Here is a 21,715-nt window from a genome sequence, read left to right as displayed (position 1 = left end):
CAAAAATTGGGAATTTCGTATTTTTTGCCAGAAGACAGATCACGGGTGAGTGTTTATTTGTTTGTGTTTTTTTTTTCCAGGGGTCATCGTATCAACCAAGTGGTCCTAGAGTATTGCAATAGGGCTCATTCTAACGGAAATGAAACGTTCTAGTGCCCTTTTTAAGTGATCAAAAAAATTGGAGGGCACCTAGGCCCCCTCCCACGCTCATGTTTTCCCAAAGTAAAAGGATCAAAATTTTGAGATAGCCATTTTGTTTCACATAGTCAAAAACCATAATAACTGTGTCTTTGAGGATGACTTACTCCCCCACAGTCCCTGGGGGAGGGGCTGCAAGATAAAAACTTTGACCAATGTTTACACACGTAATCATAAGTAATGGTTATTGGGAAGTGTGCCGACGTTTTCAGGGAGATTTTTTTGGTTTGGGTGTGGGCTTGAGGGGAGGGGGCTAATTGGGGGATCTTTCCTTGGAGGAATATTTCATGGGGGAAGAGAAATTCAATGAAAAGGGCGCAGGATTTTCTAGCATTACTATAAAAAAAAACATTGAAAATATAAACATGAAAATTTTTTTCAATTGAAAGTAAGGAGTAGCAATAAAACTTAAAACGAACAGAAATTATTACGCATATGAGGGGTTCTAAAAATACTTTAGCATGTGGAGCGAGGTATTTAGGAGGAGATAAATACTTCGATCTTTATGCTAAAGTATTTTTAGTAATTTCAACTATTTATTCTACGGCCTTTCTGATTCAGGGGCCATTCTTAAAGAATTGCGACAAAACTTAAGATTTAGTGTGAAGAGCGAGGTATTAACGAGGGGACAAACCCCCTCATATATATAATCAAAAATATAAGAATATAAAAGTTTGTTACGTAAGTTAATTCTTAAGTTACGTATATTTTTTAGTAACAAAAATGTTCGTTAAAAATTAAAAGTTCTAGTTGCCTTTTTAAGTAACCAAAAAAATTGGAGGGAAACTAGGCCTCCTTCCCCACCCCTTATTTCTCAAATCGTCTGATCAAAACTAAGAGAAAGCCATTTAGCCAAAAAAAGAATTAATATGCAATTTTCATTTTAATAATTTATGTACGGAGAGCCAAAATCAAACATGCATTAATTCAAAAACGTTCAGAAATTAAATATAAAAAAAACTAGTTTTTTTTTAAGTGAAAGTAAGGAGCAACATTAGAACGAACAGAAATTACTCCATATATGAAATGGGTTGTCCCCTCCGCAATCCCTCGCTTTTTACGCTAAAGTTTGACTCTTTGCCACGTTTCTACTTTTTAAAACAGTTGAAAACCTTAGCGTAAACAGCGAGGGATTGCGGAGGGGACAACCCATTTCATATACGGAGTAACTTCTGTTCGTTTTAAGTTTTAATGTCGCTCCTTACTTTCAGTTAAAAAAAACTAGTTTTTTTTATTTAATACTTTTAAGAGCCAAAAATGTTTAAAATAATGTGTTTTAAAGAAAAACATTCTTTTTAAAAAAAAATAGTATTCATACATTTTATAGGCCTACAATCGATGTTTCTTTACTTTTAAAGGTCAATAATGTTTAAAATAATGTGTTTTTAAGAATAAAGTTCTTTTTAACAATAATGTTCTTTTTAAAAATAATGTTTATACATTTTATAGGCCTACAATCAGTGTTTCTTTACTTTTAAAGGCCAATAATGTTTAAAATGATGTGTTTTTAAGAATAAAGTTCTTTTTAAGAATAATGCTCTTTTTAAAAATAATGTTCATACATTTTATAGGCCTACAATCGGTGTGTCTTTACTTTTAAAGCCAAACTGTTATCTGCTTGGTAACCTAACAAATCCCAATTCGTATGAAGGGTTAAAAATGATACTGCCTCCAGGTGTTGTTGCCAATTATACATGTTTTCAACTTCCTTTTAAATCTGGTCGTAATGCTAAGGAGATGTCAACATTCTTAATGATATTCTGGCAAACCCCTCAAGGAGTGCCTAAGCCAATGAGAAAGGAGGAAATCTTGAATAATAAGAATTATTGCTAAAAATCATCTTTTATAACTACAAACTTAAGAATCTTTGGAATTATTTATCGGTATAAGATCTACAAAACGGCACAAAAATCAAGGCTGTATGATTAGTACAACCTTTTAAATAGTAAAGGAAGAATATCTTAAATGGCAAATTTTCAAGGAAACTGATGATAATAAAAAAAAAAAATCACGGCCAAAAATTTGAAATCTCGTGGCAAATCGAGAGGCTATTTTACAATTCTCTACGTCTTCTAAAAGTAATTTTATTACTAGTTTTAAAAAATTAGAGGTGTCCCCACTAATTAATTTTTTATGAAGCTCTAAAGAAAAAAAAATGCAAATTTGTTTGGCCTATTCAATGAAGCCAGAGTAATTTTTTCATCAAAGAATCTGCTCGCGTCTGATGTTAATACACATTTCACTGCTATAGGAAAATAGCATTGGCTTCAAACCTCGGAGATTGACCTTAAAGCAAACATATATTTTGACTTGAAAGATTACATTCATTTGCTTGCCGGTACAAAAGGTGGATAGGCTTACTCCAAGATCTAAACTGTAATATTTATCATTTTCTTATTTTCACACACTTTTTCATGGTCTTCTTGTTTCCAGGGTGGTTTCCTGGCCTTTCTACTAATGTCCATGGGGGATATTGCTGCAAAAGAGATGTGTTCAAAGAGCTCATCTTCAAAACCATGAGAATTATGACCCTTTAATTTCCTTTTGTAATTTAGACCCCCATCCCCCGTCTTGATAACGTTTGAAGAGGTGCGCATTTTAATGATGATTACCATTCTCGAAGCATTACTCTATGAACGTTAAATTTGAATGATAAAAATGGAGGTTTTTGAGAAGGGAGTAGTAGCCTCCCTCATATTTCAGAGAACCTTCGGTCATATACTTTGTAGCAATTATCCGTAATTATTGAACGACCTTTTTCAATTGGAATCGAAACTCTAAAACACAAAGCTTCGTTAACAATATATGCAAAAATAATCACTTTTATAATATATAAATTTTCTTAATTTCAAAGCTATTTATCTCTGCTATTAGCGCATGAAAATTGTATCATTTTATTAATAGGAATAAAACTCCACAAAAGAGGTCGATCTTAATGGAAATTAAGTAAAGAAATCGCCATGGGCACCCATAAAGGGGACAGGGGGTGCCAGCCCAGTTGCTGAATGACGTTTGCTTATAGTTTTATATTTTTGTTTTGTGATTTCTTTTATACAGCATTGAAAGTGTCTATTAGACAAAGTAAGACCCCCCCCCCACTAAATTTCAGCTTATAGGTGCCTACGGAAATCGCTGCAGGAAAGTATCGCATTTTATTTTTTGGTCCAAACAGGGCCAAACATTATGAAGAAAAATTCTGAAAACCACTGAAAGGGAATATATGTAGCCTACCAGTCTCATAGGTCATTCTGGCTTACTGTAGACCATTTTCTCGTGTACACCTTACACACTCACACATCGTACATAATATCAGTGTCACTGAGGTTCCCTCTTAATGCGGAGAGGTTAATTATTTTGAAAAGTTATGCCTTACTTGGAACAAGTAAATATACTAAAAAAGCTCTTTTCTCGAAGCATTACTCAATAGAAAGTATAACTTTGATTTAAGGACTCTGGTCCCAGGTGGCGGTAGCCCTCCGAGATAGAGTAGATGTCAGAGCAGAGTAGAACTTGTCTTTTTTGTTCACTTGAGAAACATTTGTTGTTGCATAGCACCCAATAATCAACATTTTGCTATACTTGTGGTTGAAGTGGGCAATGAGTGGTCTATCCTACACTGGGTTGTGGGATATGAGAAATTTCTTCGCCTTCTTGATTACGAGCAGGCCAACACGGCTGCTTTTACTGAAGGTTTGGCCTTGTCTATCATACTATGACCTGTACTGGCAGTTTCTTCATCGTCTGATCCCGTGAGGCGTGTTTTTGTCATTCCAAATATATCAATCCCACATCTTAACATCTCAAACCCTAAAATATCTTTGAATCCCGGGTTATTCATGGTTAAAACATGCCAGGTGGCTATTATGAGCCCACCTTTGTCAGAAAGGGTCAGAGGATGTCTGGGACGTGCCGAGGTCGTAGTGAATTAAAACCAAGAAAATCCAAGGCTTGAGTAATATCTCCTTCCGTTGCAATTTTATCTGGAGGAAGGTCGCAAGTCCAACCGTCCCTAGGTGTGGGTTCTGATTAAGAAACCCTGGGGCAGGCTCCACCCGCGCCCAAGAGGTTGGGGCAGCCCTATTTGGAGTGATTAATTAGAAGTGTAAACTCCATATCTAGTGGAATCAGACAAAGTTTGTATTCTTCTTGACAAGCCAGGAGTCCTTCATTAAGAAAATTGGGACAAACAGTCAAAGTTTAGCCTTGACGGAAAGGCATTGAGAAAGAGGGGCAACCCTTTTATATACTAAATAATTTCGATTTGATTTTTAATGGTGCTCCTTACTTTCAGTTGAAAAAACCTGTTTTTTAGTTAATTTCTGATGGTTTTTCAAATATTGCCATATAATCTGGCTCTTTAATTTCTAATCTTTTTTCCGATAACTCGGGAAGTCCCGTTTTCCAAAGAGTCTTTTGCTGGAGATCCGAAACCCACCGAAGATTACTTCCGGAAAATTCCAAGGAGCATCTCCAAATGCAAAATTGATTTGGCAAAGTCAAAGTAAGACGAATTAAAAGAATTTCATACAGGAGTTCTGTCAAATACTCCCAGCGTAAAATTGCTCCCGATAATTTCACCCCCCAAATTTCCCTCGCTATGGATTTATGCGTATAATTCTACGCATAAAAACCCACCCCAAGCATAAAATCGCTCTCCCCCCAAAAATATCTGTATATTTCCCAATAACAAGTACTATAAGCAAACATTAGGCAAATTTCATAACTTATAGGCCTTCCCACAGGCTATGGGAGATCCTGAGAAGTGACGCCATAAGTTTCAAACAAGGCCCATAGGGGCTACAGTATTGGAGCTACCAATCCCTCAAGATATTTTTACGTGCACCTTGGTCTTACGCAATACTATAGTGCATCTGTAATAGCATAGTAAACCTAATTGTTACGTAATAGGGGATTGTTTGTTTACTTATGGAAATGTTTTCTTTAAGATTTATTTGGTTGGTATGTATTCATGTTACTTTTTAGAGATCAGGGCCTGCCAGCCGAGTGGGGAGCCCCAGCTTGTAACTGAGGGCGGAACACAAGTGGGGTGTTAGGTAATACTTTAAGATATGTTTCATTTTCTTCGAGATTTTTCTTTTTTTTTTATTCTTGAAAATTTCTTCAAGATTGTTTCCTCAGAAAACGATTATAATCTAAAGATTTTGTCCACTTTAGGAATCGAAAGAGATTTCCCCAGTGGTACTATGTGTTAGAACCGGTGCCAACAATCCATTCCTGATATTATGATTTGAGAAAAAGATTCTACGAAATTACCTATTCCCGACAAGGAGAATTCGCAGAACAATTTCCAGATTGATTAAGCTATTGATTGCGTGTTACCAATCCCTTCTGCTCGAGAGTACGCAAGCATCCAACATTGTTATTGTCTATTGCTCTAATAGACGCACCTGCTTGCTACATTGAATTAAGCCTTCAAAAATTTAATATTCAAACCAATGAACTTGGTTTCTTGTGAATAATAGACCGTAAACGCTGAGAAATCCGCCATAGTTATATGCGCAAAATAAAAAATATAATAATACACGAAAACCAATACTTTTATTCAATAAATATAGATCCATTGAGAGAAGGGGGTGACTTATTAGAGGTAAGTTGAAGGCGGTACAAGACATGTTACTTCATTCCATATTTTGTTTATTTTTTTGTATTATTTTCTCACAGTGGGGGTGAGTTGCCCTATGATCTCTTTTGACTCTCAAAAGGTGAGCTAGAACTGTAATTTTACACTGGAATGAGCCCCCTATGAAGCTATTATGAGTTCCCCTTCCATAAGAAGGATATATACCACAGGGCATAAATTGAAACACCTGCCCAGGGGCTCTGGAGGGCTCTGTCGACCTCAGATTTTTTTGTATCTGATCTTTGAACTATTCTTAACAAAAGTACTATCTCAAAATCTTTCTTACATACATTTGTTAAAAATGGGTTTCGGGGGGAGGGCGAGTTGCCCTCCGTTTACTTTTAGCTTTTAAAAAGGGACTAGAACTTTAATTTTCCAATCGAATGATTACCCTCAAAATTTACGTGACCCTTTTCTTCTATAAAATGCCCCCGGGACATAATTTGAGCACTTATCCCCGGGTTCTGGGGGGTTGTGAAGACCCCAGAGTTTTGTTATATGATCTTTGGCTTATTTTAAACAAAATGACTATCTCAAAAATGTGAACAGAGCCATTTGGGGAAACAGGGTGGTGTTGAGGGGGCTAAATGCCATGTAATCCGTTTTTATTCTTGAAAAGGGAACTAGAACTTTTAATTTCTATCCCTTTGAGTCCTCTCCAAAGCTTAGCCGACCACCTCTTTCGTATAAACCTTATATGCCCTGGGGCTAAAGCTACAACCCTTCCACCAGGATAAGGGGGATTATGTTGACCCTGAAGTTGTTCTATCTGATCATTAAAGTACTTTGAACAAAATGGCTATCTTCAAATTGTGATCGAATGTATGTGGGAAAATGAGGGTGAGTGGAGCACAGGTACCCTCCGATCACTTTCGACTCTTTCAATTCCCAATCAAATGACCCCTCTGAAGTTTATGCGACCTCCCTTCCATAAAAACCTTAAATGTCCTCGGGGCATAAATTGCAACACCTGCCCCTAGGGTCTGGAGGGGTTGTGTCAACCCCGAGGTTTCTGTTGTCTAATATATAAACTGTTTTTAATAAAATGGCTATCTTAATATTTTGATCTGATGTGTCTGGGAAAAAAAGGTGTTTAAGGGCTAGTTGCCTTCCAATATATTTTTACTCTTAAAAAGTAAGTTAGTAAGTTAACTATCAGGTTCTAGTCGAATGAGCCACCTCTGAAATTTATACAAGCACCCCTTCCACAAGAACAATATATGCTCCCAGGGCAGAACTTACAACGTCTAACCCCAGGCTCTTGGGAGGGTCGTGTTGACCTTGGAGTTTTTTATATCTGATCCTTATCTACTTTTAACATAATGGCTTTCTCAAAATTTTTATCAAATACATTTGGGTGAAAATGGGCGTGGGGGGCTAATTGCCCTCTGATGACTATTGGCTCTTAAAAAGGGGACTAGAATTTCAAATTCCCGATCGAGTGAGCCCCTTCGAAAGTTTATACAACCACCTCTTCAATATGAAATGCCTCTGGGAAACAAATAATAAAACATAGGAGCCTTACGGCCTTTACCATAGGCAGTCCTATAGCGTTTTCTCTAATATGGCAAATGCTCTTTGTTAACAATTGGGAAACCTTTATAAATTAGAACCCTTTCCCTACGGGCTGTGGGGAGTCATTTCATCCCAGAGGCGTGGTTATCTGACCTTTCAGCTGTGATGAAAAAAAGTAGCTCACTTAAAGTTTTAATTTTTTTTGGAAAAATAATCTTGGGGAGAACAGAGCTTGGGAGGGGGCTAGTTTCCGTCCAATATGTTTCGTCACTTAAAAAGGACACTAGAACTTTTTTCGTTCAAATGAACCCTTTCCCGACCATCTAGCACCACTGGTTATAATGATTACTCCTGGGAAAAAAAATTAAATAAACAAATACGAATCCATGATCTTTCTTCGGGCAAAAATAACGAAATTTCACGTTTTTGCATATTTGGGCTTGAAACTTCTACAGAAGGGCTCTATGATACACTGAATCCTACAAAGCAATTTTCCTTAAAGTTCCATGGCTTTTTGGGGGGTATTTCCCACTCTTTTCAAAACTAGGCAAACTTTCTTCGGTCACAACATTTGATGGGTAACATTAAACTTAACAAGTTTCAATATTCGGAATCAGCGTGAAAAGCCATTTCATTTGCTGCATCTATTCTTGTCAAATTCCAGTTTTTAGAATTTCGGCTACTATCGAGCTAAGAATTTTCGGGGATTTCCCTGAAAATCTAGAAAATCCCCGAAAAGAAATGGCGTTCCTCGAATCCCCGAAAACTCCCCGAATATCTTTCTTTTTTCTTGATATACTCGAAAATAGAGTTAGTGGAAGGCTCACTGTTCGTTTCGCAACTTTAACAGTTTTACACTTTTGTACTATGGTACGCTGGAGAACATATAATATTGAAAACTCCATTTTGCAAACCAAAATGGGAACGAAACAATTGAATGCAGATTCCTCCTCTCTTATTTTGAATATAGAAATGGCAAAAATGTTGCCATGTGTTAAGGCTAATGCGATTGCCGAAGAAGAAGCAACGATTATCTCTAAACTTGCAATTTAATAGTAAGCCAATTTTGTCACACTCTTCTAATTTTTCTAGCTGTTTATCCTTTTTAAATCGCTCATTCCTATTTTGGTTTCGGCACAGCAAAAAGAAAATACTTTGAAATGATTTTCATTGTTTTATGTGATAGAACACCAAATATCTGGTGATTTTATCTCTATTAAGCATTTGATGCTCTATATAAATATACCAGTCATCGGATAGTTCATAGTAACGAACTGTAAGTAAGGAGCAAAGTGGCTCAGCAGCAACCAAAACTCTGAAAAACAAGATATATATCAAAAGGATTGGCTTATTATGCTGGTACCAAATATATGAGATACTTTAAGTTCAGTGTTACTCTTCAAGGAATACAAGCCTGAGGAAATTTGCTTAATCTTTGAAAAAAAAAGGGAAAACACTCCCTAAAAATCTCAAAGAACATTAATAACACCATCAGATTCAGCATATCAGAGAACGCAACTGTATAGGGCTAAAACTCCTATTTGAAAAAATGCAAACTTTCCCAGAAGATATATTCCATGAGGATGGCAACTATGCCCCCCCCCTTCCACGCCCTTTCCTTAAAAATTTTTTGATCATAATTTAGAGATACCGTAGCCATTTTGTTCAGCATAGTTGAGAGACCCAATAACTCTGCCTTTGGAGTTAATTTGACCTCCGACTGCCCCTGGGGAAAGGTCTTGAAAAATATAATTTGCCCATTGTTTAAGTATAATATCTGTTTGGAAGTATGCATTCTTTTTTCGGGTAAAGGATTGAATTTTCTGCTGGAGGATTTTCTGAAGGGAGAACATTACATTGGGAAGCATATTTCCGGGGTATAGAATTTTCAGTGGAGATTTTACACTGGGGGGATTGGCCAGAGTTCCCAAACAAAGTTATTTTAAGTCATTTTCAGTTTCTCTTTGTAAACCCAATCTTACGCGTGGAGATGTTAAGGGTAATTGTTCAGGATAAATTTTTAACGGTATTGAATTGTCTAGAGGATTTTTCTGGGGAGAGAAATAATTTTTCCGTAGAGGTTGAGCTAGATTTCCTGGCATTTTTAAGAAACCATTTGAAAAAAATAAAAGTTTTTTTCCCGTCTGAAAGTATGCCAAAGGAGCAACATTAAAATGAACAAAAAATATTACATATGTAAAGGGGATTGTCCCCCTCTTTCTGTACACTTAAGTTTGAATTTAGTCTCGATTCCGTAAGAACGACTCCCAAAACATAATTGTAGTTTAAATAGAACAGTAAGAAGCTTAAGTACTAAAAACCTTCTGCGGGAATAGTCGGGTGTATAGGGGGGTAATTCTCTTATTATGTTATGCTTTCTATTTGTTTTAATTTTTAATGCTGCTCCTTACATCAGGTGATTTTTTTATTAAATTCCTGGTGTACGTTCATGTTTGCTTACCGAAGAATATTCAATAATTTGGAGAAATTGTTGCAATTGTTATTGCTCTGTATGCGACTATTGCCCTTACATACTATATTTTTGTTGTCTCTCTGAAAATAAATGACATAAAAGTCTCGTTTTCGGGCTCAGAGAATAAAGCAGCAACGATAATATAAATCCTAAAGCAACAATTCAGCCTTTTTTTTCTTTTTTTTTTATTTGAAAACAGTTTTTAGGTTTTGTCCGCAATATCAGCAATAATCATTTTTACTTATGGATTTCAATCCCATATTCTGGCTCTAAAACCTACTCTGTTAAAAACTTGATTTACTGCGCGGATCCAAGCCCTACTTGAGCCTGAAAACGAAGCTATAACCAACTTTGGTTCCCAAATTTTTGCAAAGAAATTCCATTTTGAACTTGCCCCCCAAAATTCCCCGAATCTTGAAGACTTTTCACCGAAAACTCCACGAATTTTTAAAACTTGTCCCCGAATTTTGAGATTCTAGAGTGGAAGTCCTGGCTTAACCTAACAACATTTATCAAGAGATGATTCTTTGAAAACTTTGGATGGTTTTCATCACTAAGAAAGTTTGTTCTTTTGTTATCAATGTTATAAATATTTGGTGATAACATGTCTAGCCCCATTTCTAAATCCGTGTCGTTTTTCGAATTGCAGTTTGATGATTTTTTCATAAAATGCATGTCAGCACATTTATTTGTTATGTCTTCATTCTCGTGAATGCTCTTGGACCATTATCAATATCTTAGAGCAGTTTCAACCTCTTATATAGCGCTATTAATTAAGGAAAGTGTAGTAGTCGAATATATTGCTGAATACGTTAACAAAGTATATTTTATAATTTTCTATAAAGAACATATAAAACAAAAAACCAGGATTCGGAGTAACTTGGATGGGAGAAAGGAGTGAAGTTACTCCTTACATTTCTCGAATCCATGAGAAGCAGCGATTTGTGTTTTTGACAGATAGTTCTGGGTACCCAGCCAACTGACCGTATTTCAAATAGTAAGCTGTACGAAAAGTGTGGTTCAATCCCCCTTTCTTGGGCTATAATGAGAGAAAGGTTGAGATGGCTAGTGCACGTTTTGGAGATGAAGGATGACAGATTGCCAAAGATTGTCATTTTCAGCCAACCGTCTAGGGCTAAACGGAAAGCAGGTCGTCTGCGGCTGGGTGGGAAAACTTCTTAAGAGGGTGTAAAGAGGAAAGCTTTGAATATTTTCGGATGGAGGAGGAGCGCGCGTAGCTCTGTTTGCCTCAGGCAGCTTGGTGCTGCGGTGAGTCATTAGTGGTAGTTAGTTGTAGTTTCTTCTGTTTCCCAAAACTGATCAGTAGATGATGCAGTATGATTCTTCAGACCCTTCATCACTTAGGTGGTTTGGACTTTCTTCGAGCTGCAATTTCCCCATTAAGCATTCTCAAAGCCATAATAATTCTAGCTGTTTGGCGGTCAGAATTCAAACAATTGGCATTCTGAACAATATAGATTTAATATACAAATTGAACAAATCTGAACAAAATAAATATTCTGAACAAAACTGAGTAAAATGTTTTGGGTTTTCAAGTACTATTTCAATTGCCTTTCTGCTAAAAAATTGGCAAAGAGGGGTGGTACTGGAAAACGACATCTAGGAGGGGCAAACTGTTCCTTTGGCTCTCATATTCATACACATTAAAAATCCTTAGTGATCATAGCTAAAAAAAAAAAAGGTGCAATATCCATACTTTTCTGGTGAAAAGTTGATGTTTGGAGGGGCAGGGAAGCTGAGAGTTTTCTTTATGCCTCCCTTAATAAATTCTAAAATTTTTGTTTTATACTGCGTTAAAAAAAGAAGATGCAACATGCCTACTTTGTGATAAAATCGTGTGGTGAGAGGGGGGGGGAAGGTTGCAAGAACCAAGATCCACTTTATGTATCTAACTATTACGATTGAAAATCATTGCGTGTTTCTGATTTGAAAAGGTACAGCCTCTCAGTAATTCTGCCAAAAATTTGACAGCGGAGGAAAACTGATTGTTTCGAATTGAATGTGCTTCCATCGACTCTGCCATCTAGCTCTTTTTTTACAGCAACTAAGAATTATTTCACCTATTTGCAACTATTGTGGACTTAGCTTACTTTTTCCGAATCGGGACTCATTACGTTTTTTAATGGAGTCGGGACTCGTTTTGTTTATCCATCGATTCACTACTTTGTTTGTTTTTCTTTTAGTCATTTCTTGTCTTGATTTTCATTTATTTTTTAACTGAGTCAGTGCTACCTCATTTGGTGTCCCGAGCGGGGAATTTAGTATCAAGTCAAGATTCGGCTAGTTTTTGCATTGCGTCAGTCTATACTTATAATTTAGCTCCTTCCACACCGACCAAGGCCGCAGCTTATTCCACCTATTCACTACTTTGTTTGTTTTTCTTTCAGTAATTTCACGTCTTGATTTTCATTTATGTGTAAACTGAGTTAGTGCTATCTCATTTTTGTCCCAATCGGGGAATTTTGTATCAAGTCAAGGTTCGGCTGGCTTTTTGCATTGTATCAGTCAATAGTTTTAACTTAGCTAATTCCACACTGAACAAGGCCGTAGCTTATTTTTAAGTACAGCCAGAACTCTATAAGTTTTTACCACAGTAAGACTTGCTTGAAAACACTGTATATTTTTAATATTTAAACGGCGCAAAATGGGAAAATTCAAAAGAAGGTGTAAAAATGTAAAGACAGAACAAAGGAAAACGGAATTTGGCATCCATTCCCCCGAGAATATGGAAAAGTTGGGACAAGATCAACCAAATTATGTAATGTTTTAAATCGAATGTAAAAAATATATGATTATACACATATATTTAAGCAGTTTTCAGCCAGTGATTCAACTAAGGACTTGAGGAATAATTTGTAATTATTTTCTGCCTTTTCTCAAAATCAAAAGGGACCGGCATTGGAAGTTTGAGTGTCACGTCGTCCTTAAATTTTTGTTTTTCGAACTTGGACATAGCTGTTGACCTCTGGTTTGCCAAAATTTAGATATAACCGTGGGTGTGGACATTACCCTGGGCTTATTGTTTTTAGTAGGTTTTATGAACCTTTGACAGCTGATTGCTTCGTTGTTAGTTTTTTATTCTAGTGGCTGTTTCTAAGTGCTTTAAGTAATAAAAGGCTTTCGGGGGGAATGGAACTGTTATGGTTTTGTGTCTAGCACTCCTTGTTTCTACACCACTTCGGTCAGGAGTAGAATTCCTATGATGGTTTTAAAAAAGGCCCATAGCCGGTACTCCTTTCTTCATTTAATTACATAAAAAAACTAGTTTTTCTAACTGAAAGTAAGGAGCGACATTAAAACTTAAAACGAACAGTAATTACTCCGTATATGAAATGGGTTGTCCCCTCCGCAATCCCTCGCTCTTTACGCTAAAGTTGGACTCTTTGCCACAATTCTACTTTTTAAAACAATTAAAAGCTTTAGCGTAAAGAGCGAGGGACTGCGGAGGGGACAACCCATTTCATATATGGAGTAATTTCTGTTCGTTTTAAGTTTTAATGTCGATACTTACTTTCAGTTGGAAAAACTAGTTTTTCTTATGTAATTTCTGAAAGTTTTTGAATTAATGCATGTTTGATTTTGGCTCTCCACACATAAATTATTAAAATGAAATTTACATTTTAATTCCTTTTTTGGCTAAATGGCTTTCTCTTAGTTCTGATCAGACGATTTTGAGAAATAAGGGATGGGGAAGGAGGCCTAGTTGCCATACAATTTTTCGGTTACTCAAAAAGGCAACTATAATTCTTTTATTAGTAAAAAAATATACATAACTTAGGAATTAACTTACGTAACAAACTTTTATATTCTTAAATTTTTATTATGTATATGAGGGGGTTTGTACCCTCGTTAATATCTCGCTCTTTAAACTAAATCGAAAGTTTTGTGCCGATTCTTTAAGAATGACCCCTGAATCAGAAAGGCCGTAGAATAAATAGTTGAGATTACTAAAAATACTATAGCATAAAGAGCGAGGTATTTATCTCCTCCTGAATACCTCGCTCTTTATGCTAAAGAATTTTTAGAACCCCTCATATGCGTAATAATCTCTGTTCGTTTTAAGTTTCAATGCTACTCCTTGCTTTCAATGGAAAAAACTTTTCCATGTTTATTTTTTCATTGTTTTTTTTATAGTAATTTTAGAAAATCCTGCGCCCTTTTCATTGAATTTCTGTTCCCCCATGACATATTTCTCCAGGGAAAGATCCTCCCACACAGCCCCCTCTCCTCAACCCCAACCCCAAAACCAAAAAAATCCCCCGAAAACGACTGTACACTTCCCAATAACCATTATTATATGTAACTGGTCGAAGTTTGTGACTTGCAGCCCCTCCCCCAGGGACTGTGGGGGAGTAAGTCATTCCCAAATACATAGTTATTATGGTTTTTGACTAATGCGGAACAAAATGGCTATCTCAAAATTTTGATCCGTTGACTTTGGAGAAAAAATGAGCGTGGGAGGGGGCCTAGGTACCCTCCAATTTTTTTGGTCACTTAAAAAGGGCACTAGAACTTTTTATTTCCGTTAGAATGAGCCCTCTTGCAACATTCTAGGATCACTTGGTTGACACGATGACCCCTGGGGAAAAGAAAAAAAACAAACAAACAAATAAACACGCACCCGTGATTTGTCTTCTGGCAAAAAATACGAATTTCCACATTTTTGTAGATGGGAGTTTGAAAATTTTGCTATAGGGTTCTCTGATACGCCGAATGCGATGGTGTGACTTTCGTTAAGATTGTGTGACTTTTAGCGGGTGTTTTCCCCTTTTTTCTAAAATAAGACAAATTTTCTCAGGCTCGTAACTTTTGATGACAAAGACCAAATTTGATGAAACTTATATATTTAAAATCAGCATGAAAATCTGATTCTTTTGATGTATATTTTAGCATTAAAATTCTATTATTTAGAGTTTCGTTTACTATTGAGCCGGGTCGCTCCTTACTACAGTTCGTTACCACGAACTGTTTGAAAGAAAATAATTCGATACTTCGGGGCTTCTGACATTATTACTCCTTTGCGGAAGTTAGGCTCAAAATTCGAAAAGGATTATATTTTTTCTCTGGGCCCCTTCCACCTCTTAGTTCGTTTATTTTCCCGTTAGTTTTCACCTGTTTTCGCTTTATAGTTGTGTTATCTCTTAGCAGTTCTTTCGTTAGTTGAGTTATGGTTGTGGTATATATGTTTTATCGCTCGTATAGTTGTGTTATTTTCAAATTATACTCCATAATAGAGAGGCTCCGAACACCCAGCATTGTATATTAAGCTCTGAATTTGACGTTTTTTTTCTAACGTGACCAGATTCGTTCTGCGCCCTTTTCATTGAATTTTTCTTCCCCCATGACATATTTCTCCAAGGAAAGATCCTCCCACATAGCCCCCTCCCCTCAACCCTACCCCCAAAACCAAAAAAATCCCCCTGAAAACGTCTGTACACTTCCCAATAACCATTATTATATGTAAACACTGGTCGAAGTTTGTAACTTGCAGCCCCTCCCCCAGGGACTGTGGGGGAGTAAGTCATCCCCAAAGACATAGTTATCATGGTTTTCGACTATGCTGAATAAAATGGCTATCTCAAAATTTTGATCCGTTGACTTTGGGGAAAAAATGAGCGTGGGAGGGGGCCTAGATGCCCTCCAATTTTTTTGGTCACTTAAAAAGGGCACTAGAACTTTTCATTTCCGTTAGAATGAGCCCTCTTGCGACATTCTAGGACCACTCGGTCAATACGATGACCCCTGGGGAAAAAAAAAAAAAAACAAATAAACACGCACCCGTGATTTGTCTTCTGGCAAAAAATACAAAATTCCACATTTTTGTAGATAGGAGCTTAAAACTTCTTCAGTAGGGTTCTCTGATACGCTGAATCTGATGATGTCATTTTCGTTAAGATCCTACGACTTTTAGGGGGGTTTCCCCCTATTTTCCTAAATCAGGCAAATTTTCTCAGGCTCGTAACTTTTGATGGATAAGACTAAACTTGATGAAACTTATATATTTAAAATCAGCATTAAAATGCAATTCTTTTGATGTAGCTATTGATATCAAAATTCAATTTTTTAGAGTTTTGGTTACTATTGAGCCGGATCGCTCCTTACTACAATTCGTTACCACGAACTGTTTGATCATTTAAGATGACGAAGAAGTTTAACGGCCATTCCTCAAGATGCAGCTCTTTTTGATTTTCTTCAAGATGCAGGTGTTTGTCACTTAAAAGTGTTTGTTTACTTATGCGTGTACCTAATAGGGTTTACTTACTTTCGATTGTTACATATTAGGTTTCTTTACTTCAGGATTTCTTCGGTGGTTACGTAATAGGGTTTGTTTACCTCAGTATTTCCTTGGATGCTACTTAATAGGAATTCCACAAATGATTTCTTTGGTTGTTTTGTAATACGGTTTGTTTACTTCAGTATTTCTTTGGTTGTTATGTAATACGGTTTGTTTACTTCAGTATTTATTTGGTTGTTACGAAATAGTGTTTGTTTTCTTCATGATTTCTTTAGTTGTTACGTAATAGGGAATGTTTTCTTGAAGACACTTCAAGACGTTTTTTAAGACAATTTCTTCAAGATGTTTTTCAAGACGTTTAGAGGCTTTCAAGATGTTATTTTAAGAAATTTTTATTCAAGTCATTTTTCAACATGTTTCAAGACATTTAAAGACGTTTTTTAAGACATTTTTCTTCAAGACGTTTTTCAAGACGTTACAAGGCGTATTTTAAAACATTTTTCAAGACATTTTTCATTAAGACGTTTTACAAGACGTTTCAAAACATTTTTTAAGATATTTTTCTTCAAGACGTGTTAAGATATTTCAAGACGTTTTTAAGGTATTTTTTCTCAAGATGTTTTTCAAGATTTCTTTGGTCGTTATGTAAAAAGGAAATGTTTACTTGTGCTAAGGATGACACAATCTCGCATGACTTGTTTCTTCAGGAGTCCTTGGGGAATCCCTACCTAAAACTGAAAGGACACACATATGGGTGTTACGTAATGACGACGGACACATGGGATGTTACATGATACTTTAAGAGATCTTTTTTCTTTCAATGTATATTTTCTTATTTTCAAAGGGAAACTTTACAGTCCAAATATGTGTGTCCCCACTAGGATTTGAAATAGGTCCCCCCTCAATGGAATGGAGCACTGAACAGCTGAACCAAAAAACCTCCCTTGTATTTTGATTCGGTGAGTACTTTCTAATATAAGCGTTTTGATAAAGCTAAGGGTTGTATGTTTCCTTTGTCTGCAATGCATAACATGAGGGAGAGGAAGTCGACTATGGGAAATTGCTTATATTTAACGTGCACTTGCTTGTTATAGAATACTTTAAAGGGTATTATCAGACGATAGCGGGGATATTTCTTAACAATTTTCTTATTAATAGGTTCGTTTACTCTATTGGATATTGAATGCGCTATCAGAGGTGAAATCAACGCAAGAGTGTCATTATGGTAAGAATATGCTACACTTTCATATACGATCAAAAGTCTAACTTTTCCTCCTCACTATACAGAATTTGACACTTATATCAGAGGCAATCTTCAATGAGAATACCTGTGTAAATAGGTACAAGATTCTTAAATTACATTAGTCAAATTATTGAAGTTTTATCATGGAACATTTCGTGGAGCATGGAATACAGAACAATCTCAAGGACACAGACGTTTATACATACAAGCTTTATTAATAAACAAATTCACAAACATGTTCAAAGTATTTCACTCTTATGACGCTAAAATTTTTATTATATAGTTAGGAGTGAAATATTTTTAACAAGAATTTCGTTCAATCGAGGATTGTTTACATAAATGCAAAGAAATTCACTGTAAGTATATCTGCTACATCGAAAAATAAAGGATAATATGGCATTAAAACCTTTACTTTTAACCAATAAATCTAGATCCATTGAGAGGAGGGGATGACTTATTAGAGGTAAATTCAAGGGCGGCGCAGGACAAATGGCTTACTTACACATTTTGTTCATTTTATCTTGGTATTATATTCTGGTGATTCCCAGCCTATGACACTCAATGGCTGATACACGGCACCCTCTGGCAACGATTATCACACATGGCATTTTTTAGACATTTTCCTCCAAAAACATCCGTTTACAATAGAATCAATCGTTTAAACTTAATGAATATCCATAATAACGTTCCTTCTGATGATTCCTGGCAATTGAGTCGGGCAGGGCCAATTCTACGAGCCTGACGACACCCTCTGGGGCAAATTATCACACTTGAAGGTTTTCCAACCTTTTTCACACAAAGATAACCTTATAAACTAAAAGTTACCATTGTTTTTATTTGAACAGCGGATACATATCATTTAATTGGCAGGTTACTTTGCGACATTCCCAGTCTGCGACACTCAATGGCTGACACACGGCATCCTCTGGGGCGACCATTATCACACATATGGAATTTTCTGGACATTTCTCTCCAAAATATCTTTTTATATCAGATTAGATCGTTTAACCTTAAATGAAAAGCCTCTTTTAGCGTTTCTTCTGATGATCCCCTGGCAATTGAGGTTATCCTGGCACAATTTGCTAGCCCGATGACACCCTCTGGCAAACATTATCACGCTTAGGGGATTCCAACCTTTTCCCCACAAAAATAACTTTATAAACTAAAAATGACTATTGTTTACATTTGAACAACGGAAACGTATCGTTTCATTGTTAAATGCGATGTTCTATGGCGATTCGCAGCCTGTGACTCCCAGTGGCTTACACAAGGCACTTTCTGGTAAGTATCATCAGACATATGGCATTTTAAAGGCATTTTCCAGCAAAATATCCGTTTACACTAGAATCGATCGCTTAAACTCAATGAAAAATCCACAATAACGTTTCTTCTGATGATTCCTGGCAATTAAGTCCAGCAGAGCACATTCTACCAGCCTTATGACACCCTCTGGGGCACAATATTACGTTTCTCAGCCTTTTTCCCACAAAAATAACTTTATAAACTAAATGATCATTGATTTTATTGGAACAGCAGAAACTTATCATTTAATTTCCATGCTAGATTGCGATATTCCATGGCAAATCCCAGTCTACGACACTCAATGACTGAAACACGGTATCCTCTGAGGTAACCATTATCAGAAATATGGCATTTTCTAGACATTTCCTTCAAACAATATCCGTTTACACCAGATTAGATCGTTTAAACTCAAATGAAACACCTCCTTTAACGTTTCTTCTGAGTATCTCCTGGCAATTGAGGCTATACTGGCACAATGTACTAGCCCGATTACACCCTCTGGCAAACATTATCATATGTTGTGTATGACTTTAAAATGGAATATGTTAGATCTGGAGAGAGAACATAGTGGATTATTTCATGAGATGGATTCAAATCATTCATTTTAATGATGATATTCCACCTGCCAATATTTAAATAAAAATATTTTATTGCATTCCTTTTTTGGGATTCCACTATTTTTAGGGTCTACTACAACTCCAACGTTTAGAATGTATGTATGTATGTATGTATATATTTATTTCCCATCGAAAGAAACAGATGGAGTATAAGATAAAAAAGCAAAAGAAACACACTACAAAAGAATACACAAACACAAGAAAAATAAAGGACAAATGGATATCTAACTACAAAAAACAAAAACCTATTGCCTCAAAATAATTGCCCAAGAATAAGTAACAATATTAGAGTTATATCTGGCGATCTGGGCTATAATTGCTTCATTAGGGTCGATAATCCCATACCGACTTGTCACAATACGGTTATTTGTCCATTGTGGTAGCCGTAAGAGGTACTTTGCACATTTATAATATGTAGACCACAATTCTTTCTTATCTTCCTTTTGGAATATCCTCCAAAAGGGACTTAAATACAGATAATGGGGTAGTGCCATTGCATTATATAGATGGGCCAAAATCCGCCGATCAAACTGACGCTTGTAAACTACAACACGGCTATACGCTAAAGAGATCTGCTTCTGCAGATGACTCTGCAAAATACGACTTGTTGCAAGCATAGACCGACCAATAGGGATCCCCAAATAAACTATGTGTTCGGCAAGCCGAACAGTAGCACCACCCAGCCTAACATCAACAGCAGACCCTTGCTTAGCATTAAACAACAACACATCTGATTTCTTTTCGTTAAACTGAAGGCCTATTTTTCCATATTCTACTTGAAACTGGATAAAATTCTCCTCTAAACCGCGAAGGAGGCGGCTCAGATTAAGTAGTTCGTCTGCATAGCTTATTAACGATGGATCAATTCCTCTCAGAATGTATGTCAGATTTGACTTAGATTGTGGTTTAACGATGCTGTTATTAAATGCGGTAGGTGATGTCAATGCACCCTGCCTTACATCTTTTTTAACGGGGAGTACCGAGTTGTTTGTCAGGTTTGGTGTTGTTGGTAGCTTAAGCCTAGCTTTTAAATTTTTATACATATCATATAAAGGGTTTAACATACTTGGATCAACACCTACTAGGCCCATATCTAAAACAATCTGCTCATGAATTAGTGAATCAAAGGCCCTTCTGACATAATGCGCAGCGAGAACTATGCTCTCACCGCTTTTCTCAGCATCTATCAAAGCCGAAAGAAGGGCAGAAAGAGCGTGGCCACAACCAAGACTAGGCTGAAAACCAAATTGATGGTCTGAAACTGTGCATTTTGACCGCAGTTCATCGACAATAAGTGCCTCAAATAACTTACAAAAAACTGTAGCCACAATTATAGGTCGGAAAGACGAGCACTGGCTAAGTGGCTTTCCCTTTTTAGGCACAGGTGTTAATATTCCTATTGAAAAAGAATCAGGCACTATACCCAGGTTAAAAATTATTTGAAAAGGCAGGGAAAGGTGTTCAAGGAACAACTCGCTGCAAAACAGCAGGTGCTGAATTGATATACCTTCACAACCGCGCGATTTCTTTTTTGTTTAGTTTTCTAATAGCAGAACGGATAGAACACCTCGCAATTATAACACCCGGACTGTTTTCTTCTCGCTTTCGTGAGAAGAAATCATCCAGTTTCACACCGAAGCTTTTTTGTAGCTTGATATCAGGAGCCGAAAATTCATTTCTATAATGCTGAACCCAATTATCTCAAGATATTGAGGTCATTGTTACATGAGATCTTTCTTTAAAGAATGAAGACTAAAGTTTATTTGGGTGGGTAAGGACAGCCTGAGATGAAGAACGAATAATTGCACTACGGTGTAGTGAAAGTCTTTCGCGAATTTACGTTTACTGTGAATTCGAAGCTTATTCACCCACCCGTCTCGAGGACAGCCAGCCTCACGCCAAACCGAAAGCCAGAATTTTGCCGAATTACACGCGTTTTGAAGATTAACATTTGCAGACCAGCCTGGTACTTCGGTACCAGGCCACACCCGTCTAAATGATACAGCTGAATGTTCAGCGAAACGTAATGCGTGCACAAGCTCACCACAATAAATATTCAACCGAATTCGTGATTCCGCCGGATAGTTCTTAGAACTAACCATCAGCAGATCAAAAGGAACACGGATTTTTGAAGCAAGTTCATCACAAGTCGACTGAAATGAACTCATAGACACACGTTTCCAATCACAAACAAAATAAGGACGCTTCTGGAGCCTTCCAGGAGGAGGCGAAACACTAGCATTTAAATCAATATTGAAAAACAACGGAAAATGGTCTGATGTAAAATTTGAATCAGAAACAAGAACCTTACTCGGTGTAAGTGATCGACTGTGCATAACATGATCTAGGTTTGACATACTTCCCGAATTATGAATATATGAAAAATTCTTATTCTTAGACGCGAGTATAAATTCATCACCTAGCACACCGAGTAACATATTAGCACGATTAGAACTTGAACTGTTGTTGC

The 21,715-nt window shown here is 36.6% G+C and overlaps 1 protein-coding gene across 1 annotated transcript in view; it reads right to left on the bottom strand.

Moving 5' to 3' along the window:
• Positions 1 to 21,715, bottom strand: part of LOC136032317 (trypsin-1-like) — a 251,733-nt gene that overhangs the window by 21,766 nt on the left and 208,252 nt on the right. The gene's annotated exons all lie outside the window — the stretch shown is intronic.

The sequence above is a fragment of the Artemia franciscana genome, chromosome 10 (genome assembly GCF_032884065.1).
Source record: "Artemia franciscana chromosome 10, ASM3288406v1, whole genome shotgun sequence".
NCBI lineage: Eukaryota > Metazoa > Arthropoda > Branchiopoda > Anostraca > Artemiidae > Artemia > Artemia franciscana.
This window is presented reverse-complemented; position numbering and strand designations above follow the sequence as displayed.